Source organism: Bos taurus, chromosome 13, assembly GCF_002263795.3.
Source record: "Bos taurus isolate L1 Dominette 01449 registration number 42190680 breed Hereford chromosome 13, ARS-UCD2.0, whole genome shotgun sequence".
Taxonomy (NCBI): Eukaryota; Metazoa; Chordata; class Mammalia; order Artiodactyla; family Bovidae; genus Bos; species Bos taurus.
This window is the reverse complement of record NC_037340.1, coordinates 51,011,284-51,023,834: the sequence shown is the minus strand read 5'-3', so window position 1 is coordinate 51,023,834 and position 12,551 is coordinate 51,011,284.

Genomic DNA, 12,551 nt, shown 5'->3' with positions numbered 1-12,551 from the left:
CATCTCTAGGTATTTTTTAAAATTTCCTCTTTGATTTCTTCAGTGGTTGTTTAGTAGCATATTGTTTATCCATCATGTGTTTGTGTTTTTTAGATTTTTTAAAAATCGTAGTTTATTTCTAATCTCATAAGTGTTGTGATTAGAAAAGATGCTTGATACTATTTCAATTTTCTTAATTTATCAAAGTTTGCCTTGTCTTCCAGCATGTGGACAGTCCGGGAGAATGTTCTTTGTGCACTTGAGAAGAATGTGTAGTCTACTGCTTTTGGATAGAATGTTTTATATATCAATTAAGTTCAATTTGTCTAAAGTGTCATTAATTTTCTGTCCAGATAATCTGTCCCTTCATGAAACTGGAGTATTAAAGTTATTATTAATAATATTAGTAATGTGTTACTATCAATTTACTATCAATATTAGTAATGTGTTACTATCGAGGAGTGTTACTACAACTCCTTTTATGGTTGTTAGTATTTTCCTTATGTATTGAGGTGCTCTTATGTTGGGTGCATATATATATATGTAATCGTTATATCTTCTTGGATTGAACATTTGATCATTATGTAGTGTCTTTCTTTGTCTCTTATAACAGTCCTTGTTTTAAAGTCTATTCTGTCTGATATGAGTATTACTATGCCGGCTTTCTTACCATTTATTTTTACCATTTATATGGAATACCTTCTCCCATCCCCTTACTTTCAGTCTGTAAGCCTGGCTAGGTCTGAGGTGGGTCCCTCATAGACAGCATATACACAGGTCTTATTTTTGTATCCACCCGGGCAGTCTGTGTCTTTTAGTTGGTGCATTGAATCCATTTACATTTAAGGTAATTATCAATATATGTGATCCTTTTACCATTTTCTTAATTGTTTTGGGTTAATTTTTGGTAGATCTCTTCCTTCTCTTGTGTTTCCTGTCTATAGAAGTTCCTTTGCATTTGTTGTAAAGTGGTTTAGTGGTGCTGAATTCTCTTAACTTTTGCTTTTCTTTAAAGCTTTTGACTTCTCCATTTAATCTGTATGAGAGTCTTACTGGGTAGCGTATTCTTGGTTATAGGTTCTTCCCTTTCATCACTTTGAATATATCCTGCCATTTCCTTCTGGCTTGTAGAGTTTCTGTTGAGAAATCAGCTGATAACCTTATGGGAGTTTCCTTGTATGTTATTTTCCCCTTGTTGCTTTTAATATTTTATCTTTGACTTTAATTTTTGTCAGTTTGTTTACTCTGTATCTCAGTGTGTTCCTCCTTAGGTTTTTCTTGCCTGGTCCTTCCTGGACTTGATTGACTATCTGCTTTCCCACGTTGGGAAATTTTTGTACCTATTATCTCTTCAAATATTTTCTTGAGCCCATTCTCTCTCTTCTTCTTCTTCTGGGGCCCCTGTAATGCAAATGTTGATGCATTTAATGTTGCCCCAGAGGTCTCTTAGGCTGTCTTCATTTCTGTTTTGCAGCAGTGATTTCCACCATTCTGTCTTCCAGGTCACTTATCCATTCTTCTGCCTCAGTTATTCTACTATTGATTCCTTCTAGTGTAGTGTTCATCTCTATTTGTTTGTTCTTTAGTTCTACGTCTTTGGTAAACATTTCTTGCATCTCCTCTGTTCTTTTTCTGAGGTCCTGGATCATCTTTACTATCATTATTCTGAATTCCTTTTCTGGAAGATTGCCTATCTCAACTTCATTTAGTGGTTTTTTTTTTTTTTTGTATTTATCTTGTTCCTTCATCTGAGGCATAAACTTATGCCTTTTCAACTTGATTAGTTTTCTGTGATTGTGGGACTGGAGTTCTGTGGGATTGTAGTTCTTCTTGCTTCTTCTGTCTGCCCTCTGGTGGATGAGGCTAAGAGGCTCATCCAAGCTTCCTGATAGGAAGTGAAGTGAAGTGAAAGTCTCTCAGTCCTGTCCGACTCTTTGCGACCCCATGGACTTTACATTCCATGGAATTCTCCAGGACAGAATACTGGAGTGGGTAGCCTTTTCCTTCTCCAGGGGATCTTCCCAGCTCAGGGATCGAACCTGCTGCTGTGCTAAGTTGCTTCAGTTGTGTCCAACTCTGTGCGACCCCATAGATGGCAGCCCACAAGGCCTCCCCGTCCCTGGGATTCTCCAGGCAAGAACACTGGAATGGGTTGCCATTTCCTTCTCCAATGCATGAAGTGAAAAGTGAAAGTGCAGATGCTCAGTCATGTCTGACTCTTAACGACCCCATGGATTGCAGCCTACCAGGCTCCTCCGTCCATGGGATTTTCCAGGCAAGAGTACTGGAGTGGGTTGCCATAGGAGGGACTATCAAAGACAAAGATAAAATATGAAAAACAACAGAGACAAAAGGCCAATAACATACAAGGGAACTCCCATAAAGTTATCAGCTGATTTTTCAACAGGAGGGACTGGTTGTGGGGAAATCTGAGTCTTGCTGTGGTGGGTAGGGTCTGCTCAGTAAAAGTTTAATCCTATTATCTGCTGATGGGTGAGGCTGAGTTCTCTCCTTGTTGTTTAGTCTGAGGCCACTCAACCCTGGAGTCTACAGGCTAGGTAGGTAGGGTGAGTGGTGACCTCCAAGATGACTTGTCAAAGAGCACCTCAAGACTGCTGCTGCCAGTGCCCCCGTCCCTGCAGTGACCTACTGTAGACCCATGCCTCTGCAGGAGACCTTACAACACTCATAGGTGGGTCTTGCTCAGTCTCCTGTGGAGTCATTGCTCCTTTACCCTGGATGCTGCTACACACAAAATTTTGTTTGTGCCTTCGAAGAGTGAAGTCTGTTTTCCCCAGCCCTGTGCAAATCCCACAGTCCAATCCTGCTGGCCTTTGAAGTCAGATTTCCTGGGTATTCCTAGTCTCTTTGCTGAATCACTAAGCTGGGAAGTCTGATGTGGGGCCCAGAACCTTTACAACAGCACAAGAATTTCTTTGGTATTATTATTCTCTAGTTTGTGGGTTGGCCACTGGTAGGTATGGGATTTGATCTTATTGTGATTGCGCCCCTCCTACTCTCTTATTGTGACTTTTCCTTTGTTCTTGGAGGTGGGTTATCTTTTTTTGGTGGGTTCCAACATCTTCCTGTCAATGGCTATTCAAAAAGTAGTTGTGATTTTGGTGGTCTTGCAGAAGATGAATGTATATCCTTCTACTCTGCCCTCTTGAATCAATCTGAATATTTTATACATTTTAATGTTTAAACATTTCTGAGTTCTGGAAGTAAATATAACTAGGGTATGCTGTATTGTTGCTTTAACTATCTAGCTGGATATATATATTTTTAGAATTTTGTATTGAATTCTCATATCTATGTTTTAGAGATATTGGTCTGTTATATTTCTTTCTCATTTTATTCTTGTTTGATTTGGACATTCAGGATTTTCTAACTTCATAAAATAAATTGGGGCATGTTCTCTTATTTTCTGGAACAGTTTTCATGAGATTGGAATGATCTGTTCCTTGAATGTTTAGAAAGTGAAAGTGAAGTCTTTCAGTCGTGTCCTACTCTTTGCGACTCTGTGGACTCTAGCCTACCAGGCTCCTCCGTCCACGGGATTCCCCAGGCAAGAGTACTGGAGTGGGTTGCCATTTCCTTCTCCAGGGGATCTTCCCAACCCAGGAATCGAAGCTGGGTCTACTGCATTGGAGGCAGATGCTTTAACCTCTGAGCCACCAAGGAAGCCCCTGGGAAACCCCTGGGAAGCCCCTGAATGTTTTCAAGAAACTGCCTATAAAACCATCAGAGACTATTAATGGGTAGATTTTTTAAAGTTTTGATTATATTTCTCAAATGTTTTTCAAATTATGTAGCATTTCTATTTCTTCTTGAGTCAGTTTGGGATAGATATAAAATGAGTACACTACCCATTTCATCTAAGTTTTCATGTTTAGTAGCAAAAAATTTTCATAGTTTGTAGTTATTTATGGTTTAAATTTCTGTTTTTTATGTAATTAATTCTTACTTTTATTATTTTATTCCATCTGCTTTCTTCAGACTTATTCTATTATTCTTTTCTTCCTGTCTAATGTTGATTGATTAACTCAACAATTTTCCACCTTTCTATCTGTAGAATCTAGAAAATACAACAAACTAGTGAATATAACAAAGAAGAAACAGACTTATAGAGAACAAATTATTGGTTACTAGTGGGGAGAGGAAAGGGAGGAGGGGGAGAGGATTAAAAGTTACAAACTATGATGTACAATAAATAGATATAAGGATACATTGTACAACACAGAGAATATAGCCAATATTTTATACCTTTTAGCCATGAATGGAGCATAACCTTTAAAATTGTAAGTCACTGAACTGTACACCTAGTCAAGGCTATGGTTTTTCCTGTGGTCATGTATGGATGTGAGAGTTGGACTGTGAAGAAAGCTGAGCACCAAAGAATTAATGCTTTTGAACCGTGGTGTTGGAGAAGACTCTTGAGAGTCCCTTGGACTGCAAGGAGATCCAACCAGTCCATTCTAAAGGAGATCAGTCCTGGGTGTTCTTTGGAAGGAATGATGCTAAAGCTGAAACTCCAGTACTTTGGCCACCTCATGCAAAGAGTTGACTCATTGGAAAAGACCCTGATGCTGGGAGGGAGTGGGGGCAGGAGGAAAAGGGGATGACAGAGGATGAGATGGCTGGATGGCATCATCGACTCGATGGACGTGAGTCTGAGTGAACTCCGGGAGTTGGTGATGGACAGGGAGGCCTGGCATGCTGCAGTTCATGGGGTTGCAAAGAGTTGGACACGACTGAGCAACTGAACTGACTGAACTGTACATCTATAACATATAATATTGTACATTAACTGTACTTCAACTAAAAAAACCAATTTTCAGTCTTCCTTCTTTTCTACAGTTATTATTTATGATTTTATATCAATTTTATGCCATATTTCCTAGAAGTAGAGCCTAAGAGCCTAAGATAAGAATTCTTGCGTATGTAGTTTATTGAGAGAGGGCTCTCAGAATAAGGGAGCTGAGGGAAGCTGAAAAAAGTAGAGGAATGACTTAAACAAGGACATGGGCTCAGTTGAAGCCTGGGCCTGATGCATGGGGAGCTGTGGAACATGACTGGTCATAGAATTGTTCCTATCTGGAGGCAAGCAGGTTGGACATTTGTATTCCTACTTGGGGTTAATGATTGGCTACAGACTGCTGGTGGGAGTGATAGATGGGGGGCATAATCTCCTGGGTGAGATGGCTCCCATGACTCAGTCATGTTTGACTCTTTGCGACCCCATGGACTGTAGCCTACCAGGCTCCTCTGTCCATGGGATTTTCCAAGCAAGAGTACTGGAGTGGGGTCCCATTTCCTTCTCCAGGAGATCTTCCTGACCCAGGAATCGAACCCAGGTCTCCTGCATTGTAGGCAGACGCTTTACTGTCTGAGCCACCAGGGAACTTCTCCCCATAAATTTAGTGAGGTTAATTCACTGGATAACGGGCAGACATGAATTTCTAGAAGAAATACTCACAGATGCTGGAGACAGGCACACTGATCTGTTGAAGGGGCACAAATAGCAGCTACTACATCCAATAATATATAGGTTGCATTTTTATTATTTCATATTTGTACTACTATATGATTTTATACTAAATTTATTTTATCTATAACTGATTTATAAATGAGTTGAAATAACTTATAAATGCAGTTTTTAAAGTTATATCTTTGTTAGATTTATAAATTAACTGTTTTGTATTAAGAGAATATTTATGATACTCATTTTTTGCTGTTGGTTGTGAAATGCTCCATTTTGTAAATTTATATGTGTGCTTGCGAGGAATGGCTTTTTTTTTTTTTTTTTTACCTCTTATTGGGTGCTAAGTTCTACGTATGCCTTTTATATCAAGCTTACTAATACTGTGGTTCAACTAATCTATATTTCTAAAAATGTTTAATATATTTTTCTCAATTATTAAAAGAAATTTGTTAAAACTTTAAGATCATTGATTTATCAATTTCTTCTTATAATGCTAAGAAAATTTTCTTATCATAGTTCATCAATTCTAAGATGCACATTTCCCCCCACATTTTAACATTTTTGTTATTGGGATATATTTCACAACTGAAGGTACCTTGTTACTGCTTTTGGCCAGGTGGAGATCATAATGAAGTTGTCATTGCCTGAGCATGGATCAACTTGGGCATAGTTATTCTTATTGCCATCATTTCATTTGAATAATGTGCCTGTTGGTACATCATGTGTGGAATTTAATGACCATTTTACATTGCCATCAATATTTCATTAACTTAACACTGAAATAAAAAGTTGTGTACATTCTATGTACAAAAAGAGAGCAGTGGGGCAAAAGCACCTAAATGATGTTGATTGAAACAATTATAATTCTTTTTTTTCAAAACAGCAACCAGGGATTTGATGAAATAAAATGAAGATATACATAGGCAGATGAAGCTGTGTTAAAACTAAAAAGTTTGCTTGTCACTCACCAAGCAATGCCATGAAATTCAGGAGATATTCCCAAACCCCTCAAATTGAATCAAAGAGGTTTTGAAACAGTGAGAAGCTGGTATGACTGAGGTGTCATGTGGTATTTATTGCTGAAGCTTTGAAAATCTGTTTCCCAAGGGCTTTCTGCTTTGAACAGAGCTGTTTAATTTCCTGTTATGTGATTCAATGGGGGAAAAATGAAACTATGAATTTAGGCAAATAGAGAATGATGACAAAAATTGCACGTTCTTTAAATACCTCAAAACTTTACTGTCAATTTTAAAAGCACTAAAGAAATTGTTACCAAAATAGCAAATCACTGTGATTTGTGTAGCTGCTGCAAACCAAAAGATCTGAGCCACAGAGCTACCAGTCTTGTTTTTGCTGAATGTATAGAGCTTCTTCATCTTAGGCTGCAAAGAATATAATCAATCTGATTTCAGTATTGACCATCTGGTGATGGACATGGTTAGAGTCATCTCTTGTGCTGTTGAAAGAAGGTGTTTGCTATGACCAGTGCATTCTCTTGGCAAAAGTCTGTTAACTTTTGCTCTGTTTCATTTTGTACTCCAAGGCAAAACTTGCCTGTTACTCCAGGGATCTCTTGACTTCCTACTTTTCATTCCAGTCCCCTATGATGAAAAGGACACCTTTTTTTGGTATTCATTCAAGAAAGTCTTGTAGGTCTTCATAGAACTGTTCAACTTCTTTGGCATTAGTGATTGGGGAATAGATTTGGATTACTGTGATGTTGAATGGTTTGCCTTGGAAAGAAACCGAGATCATTCTGTTATTTATGAGATTGCACCCAAGTACTGCATTTCAGATTCTTTTGTAGATAATGAGGGTCACTCCATTTCTTCTAAGGGATTCTTGGCCACAGTAGTAGATACAATGATCATCTGAATTAAATTCACCATTTAATGTGAATCAAATTCACCATTTTAGTTCACTGATTCCTAAAATGTTGATGTTCACTCTTGCAATCTCCTGTTTGATCACTTCCAATTTACCTTGATTCATAAACCTGATATTCCAGGTTCCTTTGCAATATTGTTCTTTACAGTATTGGACTTTACTTTCACCACCAGACACATCCACAACTGGGTGTCATTTGCAATTTGGTTCTGCCTCTTCATTCCTTCTAGAGCTATTTCTCTGCTCTTCTCCAGTAGCATACTGGACACTACCAACTTGGGGCGTTCAACTTTCAGTGTCATATCTTTTGCTTTTTCATATTATTCATGGGGTTCCCAAGGCAAGAATACTGAAGTGGTTTGCCTTTCCCTTCTCCAGGGAACCATGTTTTGTCAGAAATTTCCACCATGGCCTGTCTTTCTTGGGTGGCCCTACACAGCATGGCTCATAGTTTCATTAAGTTACACAAAGCTGTGGTCCACATGATCATTTTGGTTAGTTTTCTGTGATTGTGCTTTTCATTCTGTTTGCCCTCTGATGGATGAAGATAAGAGGTTTGGGTAAGCTTCCTGATGGTGGGGACTGGGTGTGGGGAAAACTGGGTCTTGTTCTGGTGGGCAAGGCCAGGCTCAATAAATCTTTAATCCAATATTCTGCTGATGGGCAGGCTGATTATAGCTCAGATCATGAACTCGCTATTGCCAAATTCAGACTTAAATTGAAGAAAATAGGTAAGACAACTAGGTTGTTCAGGTATTTCCTAAATCAAATCCCTTATGATTATACAGTAGAAGTGACAAATAGATTCAAGGGATTAGGTAGGATAAAGTGCCCCAAGAACTATGGATGGAGGTCTGTAGTGTTGTACAGAAGATGGTGATCAAAACCACTCCCAATAAAAAGAAACACAAAAAGGAAAAATGGTTGTTAGAGGAGGTCTTACAAATAGTTGAGAAAGAAGAGAAGCAAAAGGCAAATGAGAAAAGGAAAGATATATCCATCTGAATGCAGAGTTCCAAAGAACAGCAAGGAGAGATAAGCAAGCCTTCTTAAGTGGACAATGCAAAGAAATAGAGGAAACAATAGACTGGGAAAGACTAGAGATCTCTTGAAGAAAACTGGAACCAAGGGAGCACCTCATGCAAAGATGGGCACAATAAAGGACAGAAATGGTATGGACCTAAGAGAAGCAGAAGATATTAAGAAGAGGTGGCAAGAATACACAGAAGAACTGTACAAAAATGGCCTTAATGACCTCAATAAACACGATGGTGTGATGACTTACATAGGGCCAGACACCTGGAGTGGGTGAAGTCAAGTGGGCCTTAGGAAGCATTACTGTAAATGAAGCTAGTGGAGGTGATGGAACTCCAGCTGAGCTATTTCAAATCCTAAAAGATGATGCTGTTAAAGTGCTGTACTCAGTTCAGTTCAGTTCAGTTGCTCAGTCGTGTCCAACTCTTTGCGACCCCATGAATCACAGCACGTCAGGCCTCCCTGTCCAACACCAACTCCTGGAGTTCACTCAAACTCACGTCCATCTAGTTGGTGATGCCATCCAGCCATCTCATCCTCTGTCATTCCCTTCTCCTCCTGCCCCAAATCCCTCCCAGCATCAGAGTCTTTTCCAATGAGTCAACTCTTTGCATGAGGTGGCCAAAGTACTGGAGTTTCAGCTTCAGCATCAGTCCTTCCAATGAACACCCAGGACTGATCTCCTTTAGGATGGACTGGTTGGATCTCCTTGCAGTCCAAGGGACTCTCAAGAGTCTTCTCCAACACTACAGTTCAAAAGCATCAATTCTTCGGCACTCAGCCTTCTTCACAGTCCAGCTCTCACATCCGTACATGACCACTGGAAAAACCATAGCTTTGACTAGACGGACCTTTGTTGGCAAAGTAATATCTCTGCTTTTCCATATGCTATCTAGGTTGGTCATATTCTATGATCCAACAGATATTGGCAATTTGATCTCTGGTTCCTCTGCCGTTTCTAAATCCAGCCTGTACATCTGTAAGTTCTCAGTTCATGTATTGCTGAAGCCTAACTTGAAGGATTTTGAGCATTACCTTGCTAGCATGTGAAATGAATACAATTGTGTGGTAGTTTGAACATTACCTTGCTAGCATGTGAAATGAATACAATTGTGTGGTAGTTTGAACATTCTTTGACATTGCCCTTCTTTGGGATTAGAATGAAAATGGACCTTTTTCCAGTCCTGTGGCCACTGAAGAACTTTGCACACAATTGTATTCATTTCACATACTAGCAAGGTAATGCTCAAAATCCTTCAAGTTAGGCTTCAGCAGTACATGAACTTAGAACTTATAGATGTTCAGGCTGGATTTAGAAAAGGCAGAGGAAGCAGAGATCAAATTGCCAATATCTGTTGGATAATAGAAAAAGCAAGGGACTTCCAGAAAAAACGTCTACTTCTACTTCATTGACTATGCTAAAGTCTTTGACTGTTTGGATCATAAAAAACTGTGGAAAATTCTTAAAGAGCTGGGAATACCAGACCACCTTACCTGACTCTTGAGAAACCTGTGTGCAGGTCAAGAGGCAACAGTTAGAATCAGACATGGAAGAATGGACTGGTTCAAAATTGGGAAAGGAGTACATCAAGGCTGTTTATTTAATTTTGCCTTTTTGCATTTCTTTTTCTTGGGGATGGTTTTGATCACTCCTTAGGGGAAGGAGGCTTCCTCAAGGCTGTATACTGTCACCCTGCTTATTTAACTTATATGCAGAGCACATCATGCCAAATGCTGGGTTGGATGAAACACAAGCTGGAATCATGATTGCCGGGAGAAATATCAGTAACCTCAGATATGCAGATGACACCACCCTAATGACAGAAAGTGAAGAGAACCTAAAGAGCCTCTTGATGAGGTTGAAAGGAGAGACTGGAAAAACTGGTTTAAAACTCAACATTCAAAAAATGTTTTTGACTAAGATTATGGCATCTAGTCTCATCATTTCATGGCAAAAAGATGGTGAAGAAATGGAAACAATTACAGATTTTATTTCTTTAGTCTCCAAAATCTCTGTGGGTGGTGACTGCAGTCATGAAATTAAAAGATGCTTGTTTCTTGGAAGGAAAGCTATGACAAACCTAGACAGTCAATTAAAAAGCAGAGATATCACTTTACCAACAAAGGTCCATGTAGTCAAAGCTGTGGTTTATCCAGTAGTCATGTATGGATGTGAGAGTTGGACTATAAAGAAAGCTGAGCACCAAAGAATTGATGCTTTTGAACTATGGTGTTGGAGAAGACTCTTCAGAGTCCCTTGTACAGCAAGGAAATCAAACCACTCAATTCTAAAGGAAATCAATCCTTGATATTCATTGGGAGTACTGATACTAAAACTGAAGCTCCAATACTTTGGCCACCTGATACAAAGAGCCAACTCATTGGAAATGACCCTGATTTTGAGAAAGATTGAGGGCAGGAGAAGAAGGGGGTGACAGAGGATGAGGTGGTTGGATGGCACCATTGACTCAATGTACATAAGTTTGAGTAAACTCTGGGAGATAGTGAAGGACAGGGAAGTTTGGAGTGCTGCAGTCCATGGGGTCACAAAGAGTCAGACATGATGGAGTGAATGAACAAAAAGAAACCAAAAGATGCTTACTATGAATAAGGTATTAAGATAGTTTAATTTCCAAAATAGAATACTGCAGAGAGACAAAGAGGGAGTTATAAATTCTTTTTTAAGGATAGAAAGGACAGTCTCAACTAAACTGGGTCACCATAATTTTAAATTATAAAACAATTTCTGAGGAGAATTTCTCCAATGATTCATAAAATAATGGAAGGATGCTGGCTGGGCCAACTAAATCCATCTAGAATAGATATGGACTTCTTTGGTAGCTCAGCTGGTAAAGAATCTGCCTGCAATGCAGGAGACTCCAGTTCATTTCCTGGGTTGGGAAGATCCCCTGGAGGAGGGCATGTGACCCACTCCAACATTCTTGCCTGGAGAATCCCCTTGGACAGTGGGGGCTGGCGGGCTACAGTTCATGGGGTCGCAAAGCATAGGACATGGCTGAACAACTAAACACATGATGGATTTCATTAGCAATTATTTGAGGCAGGAGATAATAAGCTTACGTGATGCAAACAATGAAAATACACAAAAGAGGGCCAAAGACAGAGAGCACAGTGAGAAGTTCTAAAATATCAGTGTTCTTAAAGTTGAAGACCTAGAGAAAAGATGGGGACAGAAGCAATAATTGAAGAGATAATAGCTGAGAATTTTCTGAAACTGTTGAAAGATACCTATCCACAGATTCAAGAAGTTTATTTCAAAACAGTCTACAAAAAAAAAGAAAAAAAGAAAAGAAATCTTCACCTAGGTACATTATAGCAAAGCTACAGAGAACCAAAGACACAGAGAAAAATCTTAAGAGCAGCCAGAGAGAGAAAAAGAGATGATTACTTTTAATTAGCTGGCAAGAAAAGTGAGAAGAAAGTGGAATAATATTTTCATTATATTTCTTGGGCAAAAGCCCATACAATTTTATACCCAGCTAAAACATCTTTCAAGAAAGGTGAAGCAAAGGCATTTCCATAAAACAATACATTTAAATTATGAGTTTATCCCCAGCAGAACTTTACTAAAGATTGTTCATTCAGAACTAAGTAAATGTGCTCATGTGCTTTTCCATTGTATTCACTTTCCAATATCAGATGCACTCTCTTGTTATGGCTTTCCTACTAGACCAATTCTTAGGACTTTCTGAAGTAGAAAATAAAAGCACTGCTACCAAATGCTTTCAGAAGGTTGAGAGAAAGTCATTTCAAGGCCAGAGTATTTGCTGCCATTAGAAAGACTATGACTGTCTTTATTTTGAAATATGTGATAGAAACCAGAGATAAAAATATGACTTTAAGGAAAAACATTACGGAATCATTTCAAGACCTATCTACTGTTTAAAATGGAAATCTAAAAGGAACTCTTAATTCAACAACAAAACAAGCAAGGACAGAGGATTTGAATAGACACTCCACAAAAGAATATATAGAGATGAGAAAAATTCACATGAGAAGATACTCTACATGCTTAGTCATTATGCAAAAGCAAATCAAAACTAAATGATCTGTAACAAAACACTTACCATATGACCCAGCAATCCAATTTTTAGGGATTTATATAATACTGGATAAACCTGTCCACACATATATCCATATGCAA